General features: G+C 70.7%; 1 non-coding gene across 1 annotated transcript; it reads left to right on the top strand.

Annotated features, from left to right (window-relative positions):
• Nucleotides 1-2,905: 2,905 nt before the first annotated feature.
• LOC135978039 (5S ribosomal RNA) lies at nt 2,906-3,024 on the top strand. Its single transcript, XR_010595470.1, has one exon. It is a non-coding gene; the product is annotated as a 5S ribosomal RNA (ribosomal RNA).
• Nucleotides 3,025-5,000: the final 1,976 nt, after the last annotated feature.

The following is a 5,000-nucleotide window of genomic DNA, read 5'->3' as shown; positions in this document are numbered from 1 at the left end:
CCGCGAGACGACCGGCCGTCAGGTCAACCCATTCGCTCCAAAGGGGTTGACCTGGTGGCCGAGAGGGGACTTTGAAAATTTTTCGGACTTGGAAAACTTTTTTTTTTTTTTTCTTCCCCCAGCCCGCTTCCTCCGGGTTGACCCGGTGGCCGAGCGTCTCGCCGTCCCCGGACGCGGCGAGGGACTGCCTCCCGGCCGTCAGGATCGGGCCCACGGAAGTCTGATTTTAAAAAAAATTGGCCGACGCCACCGCGGAGGGCTACCCGGGCACCCCGGGCCCCGGAGCCGGAAAAGGGAAAAAAAGGATCGGGCCCACTAGAGACATGGACCCGGCCGCCAAGCAGGCCGCCCTGGGCTGACCCTCCCCGGCCGCAGCGAGGGACTGCCTCCCGGCCGACAGGATCGGGCCCCTGGAAGTCTGGGGGTGGGGGGGGGGGAAATCGCCCCACGCCCCCGAGGAGGGCTGCCCGGGCGGGCCTGGCCCCGGAGCTCGGAAAAAAAAAAAGGATCGGGCCCACTAGAGACATGGACCAGGCCGCCCTGGGCTCACCTTCCCCGGCCGCAGCGAGGGACTGCCTCCCGGTCGACTGGATCGGGCCCCTGGAAGTCTGGAAAAAGAAGAATGGAACCTGACGCCTCCGAGGAGGGGGCGCCCAGGGAAGGAGGGAGATCCGGGTTGACCTGCTGACCGGACGGGAAAGAGGCCACCGGGCGTCCCCCCCCTTAAAACCTAGGGGTTGACCTGGTGGCCGGAAAGCGAACCGGCCAGCAGGTGAACCCTTTCGATTCCACGGGTTGACCTGGTGCCCGGGAAGCGAACCGGCCAGCAGGTGAACCCGTTCGATTCCACGGGTTGACCTGGTGCCCGGGAAGCGAACCGGCCAGCAGGTGAACCCGTTCGATTCCACGGGTTGACCTGGTGCCCGGGAAGCGAACCGGCCAGCAGGTGAACCCGTTCGATTCCACGGGTTGACCTGGTGCCCGGGAGGGGACTCTGAAAATTTTTCAGCCCTTTCGACTCGGGGTTGACCTGGTGGCCGAGAGGGGACTCGCACGGCAGGCAAGCCGCCCTGGGCTCACCCTCCCCGGCCGCAGCGAGGGACTGCCACCCGGCCGACTGGATCGGGCCCCTGGAAGTCTGGAAAAAAGAATGGAACCTGACGCCTCCGAGGAGGGGGCGCCCAGGGAAGGAGGGAGATCCGGGTTGACCTGCTGACCGGACGGGAAAGAGGCCACCGGGCGTCCCCCCCCTTAAAACCTAGGGGTTGACCTGGTGGCCGGAAAGCGAACCGGCCAGCAGGTGAACCCGTTCGATTCCACGGGTTGACCTGGTGCCCGGGAAGCGAACCGGCCAGCAGGTGAACCCGTTCGATTCCACGGGTTGACCTGGTGCCCGGGAAGCGAACCGGCCAGCAGGTGAACCCGTTCGATTCCACGGGTTGACCTGGTGCCCGGGAGGGGACTCTGAAAATTTTTCAGCCCTTTCGACTCGGGGTTGACCTGGTGGCCGAGAGGGGACTCGCACGGCAGGCAAGCCGCCCTGGGCTCACCCTCCCCGGCCGCAGCGAGGGACTGCCTCCCGGTCGACTGGATCGGGCCCCTGGAAGTCTGGAAAAAAGAATGGAACCTGACGCCTCCGAGGAGGGGGCGCCCAGGGAAGGAGGGAGATCCGGGTTGACCTGCTGACCGGACGGGAAAGAGGCCACCGGGCGTCCCCCCCCCCTTAAAACCTAGGGGTTGACCTGGTGGCCGGAAAGCGAACCGGCCAGCAGGTGAACCCGTTCGATTCCACGGGTTGACCTGGTGGCCGGAAAGCGAACCGGCCAGCCGGTGAACCCGTCCGATTCCACGGGTTGACCTGGTGGCCGGGAAGCGAACCGGCCAGCAGGTGAACCCGTTCGATTCCACGGGTTGACCTGGTGCCCGGGAGGGGACTCTGAAAATTTTTCAGCCCTTTCGACTCGCGGTTGACCTGGTGGCCGAGAGGGGACTCGCACGGCAGGCAAGCCGCCCTGGGCTGACCCTCCCCGGCCGCAGCGAGGGACTGCCTCCCGGCCGACAGGATCGGGCCCCTGGAAATCTGGGGGGGGGGGGAATCGCCCCACGCCTCCGAGGAGGGCTGCCCGGGCGGGCCTGGCCCCGGAGCTCGAAAAAAAAAAAAAGGATCGGGCCCACTAGAGACATGGACCAGGCCGCCCTGGGCTCACCCTCCCCGGCCGCAGCGAGGGACTGCCTCCCGGCCGACTGGATCGGGCCCCTGGAAGTCTGGGGGGGGGGGGGAAATGGAACCTGACGCCTCCGAGGAGGGGACGCCCAGGGAAGGAGGGAGATCCGGGTTGACCTGGTGACCGGACGGGAAAGAGGCCACCGGGCGTGCCCCCGTTAAAACCCCTAGGGGTTGACCTGGTGGCCGGAAAGCAAACCGGCCACTGGGTAGGCCGGTCGGCAACCTAGGGGTTGACCTGGTGGCCGGGAAGCGAACCGGCCAGCAGGTGAACCCGTCCGATTCCACGGGTTGACCTGGTGCCCGGGAGGGGACTCTGAAAATTTTTCAGCCCTTTCGACTCGGGGTTGACCTGGTGGCCGAGAGGGGCCTCGCACGGCAGGCAAGCCGCCCTGGGCTCACCCTCCCCGGCCGCAGCGAGGGACTGCCCCTCCCCACCCCCCGGCTGACAGGATCGGGCGCACTGGAAGTCCGGGACAGTATTTTCCCCGACGCCGGGGAGGGCGGGCGGAGGGGCTCTGGCGGCCAGCCCGGGCCCCGGAGCTCGAAAAGGAAAAAAGGACCGGGCCCGCGAGAGACGGGGGCCCTGCCGCAGGGGGGGGGGCAGTCCGACCGGGGCTCACCGTGCGGCAGGCCCGGGCGTCGGCAGGGGAAAGCGGGCGAGGAGGCGCGGGGCCGGGTGCCTACGGCCATACCGGACCGAACGCCCCCGATCCCGTCCGATCTCGGAAGGTAAACCGTCCCGGGCCTGGCTAGTACTTGGATGGGTGACCGCCTGGGAATCCCAGGTGCCGTAGGCAGCTTTTCCCGGTCCGAGTCAGCTCTCTCTCCTTTTCTGGGGGGGAAGGAGAGGGGGGGACGGGCCGGAAAGCCCCTCGTCGCTCCTGCCGAGTCGGAGGTCGCGGCCGCAGGTCACGGGTCTGGGCGCCTGGGGTCCGGCTCCCCACCCACCCGGCTTCCTCCGCGGAGGACCCCCCCCGGGGCCACCGAAGCCGCTGGGGGAGACGCCGGGCATGGGGCGGACTGGCCCGGACCCTCCCGGCCGCCGGCCCGCAGGTCCGCCCCGAATCCCCCCCCGCGGCCACCCAGGCCAGGCCTGGCCAGGCGGGACGGACGGCGGGTGTCCAGCGCCCAGCGGCTTCCTCCAGCGGGGACCCACGGACCCCAAAGCCGCAGGGGGAGGCCCCGGGCCTGGGACGGACTCGCTCGGACCCCCTGCGCCCGGCCGCCGGCCCGCGGGACCGCCCCGAATCCCCCCGCGGCCACCCAGGCCAGGCCTGGCCAGGCGGGACGGACGGCGGGTGTCCAGCGCCCAGCGGCTTCCTCCAGCGGGGACCCACGGACCCCAAAGCCGCAGGGGGAGACCCCAGGCCCGGGACCGACTCGCTCGGACCCCCCGCCTCCCCTGCGCCCGGCCGCCGGCCCGCGGGACCGCCCCGAATCCCCCCGCGGCCACCCAGGCCAGGCCTGGCCAGGCGGGACGGACGGCGGGTGTCCAGCTCCCAGTGGCTTCCGCCAGCGGGGACCCACGGACCCCAAAGCCGCAGGGGGAGGCCCCGGGCCCGGGACGGACTCGCTCGGACCCCCCGCCTCCCCTGCGCCCGGCCCCCGGCCCGCGGGACCGCCCCGAATCCCCCCGCGGCCATCCAGGCCAGGCCTGGCCTGGCGGGCCGGTGTGCAGCTCCCCCGGGCTTCCTCCCCCGACGACCCGCGCCCCCCTGAGCCGCAGGCGGAGACCCCGGCCCCGGGGCGGACCGGCCCGGGCTCGCCCGAGCCCCCTGCGCCCGGCCCGCAGGACCGCCCCCCCGAATCCCCCGGGAGAGGCCCGGCCTGCACGCCACTGACGACCCGCGGCCCCCAAAGTCGCAGGAGGCGCCCCCCCCCCCCGGTTAGCCCCGTCTCGCTCCGCGCCCCCCGCCCCTCGCTGCCGGGACCGGGCGCCGCCCCAGAGTCAGCCGCAGCCGGCCGGCCTGAGAGCTGCCCTCCTGTGGACGACGGTGAGTTTACCTTGATACTAACCGGCCGTCAGCCAGGTCAACCCCATTGCTAGACTGGGGTGGACCTGGTGGCCGAGTGGGGACTTGGAACATTTGACAGCTGCTTCCCGGGGCTTGACCGGTTGTCCTGAACGCCCCCCACCCCCACCCCCAGCCCCCGGCTCCTGCTCCCCTCTCCCCAGCCTCGGTGCTCCGCTCCCTGCCTCGGAGGCTGCCTCTCTGCGGCGCCTGCATCGCCTCCGAGGACGCGCACCCTCCGGAGGCTGGACGTAAACCCACCACTGCCGCCGACCCGGCTCTCCGAGGGACGACTGTGAGGCCCCCCACCCCACCCCACCCCCGGACCGCCCTGGGGACGACTGCTAAGCCTCCCCCACCGGACCGCCCGGGGGAAGACTGCGACGCCTCCCGCCAGGCCCCCACCCAGCCTGGGGGAAGACTGCTAAGCCTCCCCCCCACACACACACACACACACTGTCGGGGGATGACGATTAAGCCTCTCCCGGACTGCCCGGGGGAAGACTATTAAGCCTCCCCTGGAACCACTATTAAGCCTGCCCCCGGAGTCCTCGGGGGATGACTGCTAAGCCTCCCCCACCGGACCACCCGGGGCAAGACTGCTAAGCCTCCCTCCCACACACACACACACTGTCAGGGGAGGACTATTAAGCTTTCCCGCTGGAGCGCCCGGGGCGGACGACTGTTAAGCCTGCCCCCGGAGTCCTCGGGGGAGGACTATTAAGCTTTCCCCCCTGGAGCGCCCGGGGGGGGGGGGGGGG

The sequence above is a fragment of the Chrysemys picta genome, unplaced genomic scaffold (assembly GCF_011386835.1).
Source record: "Chrysemys picta bellii isolate R12L10 unplaced genomic scaffold, ASM1138683v2 scaf107, whole genome shotgun sequence".
Lineage (NCBI taxonomy): Eukaryota > Metazoa > Chordata > Testudines > Emydidae > Chrysemys > Chrysemys picta.
This window is presented reverse-complemented; position numbering and strand designations above follow the sequence as displayed.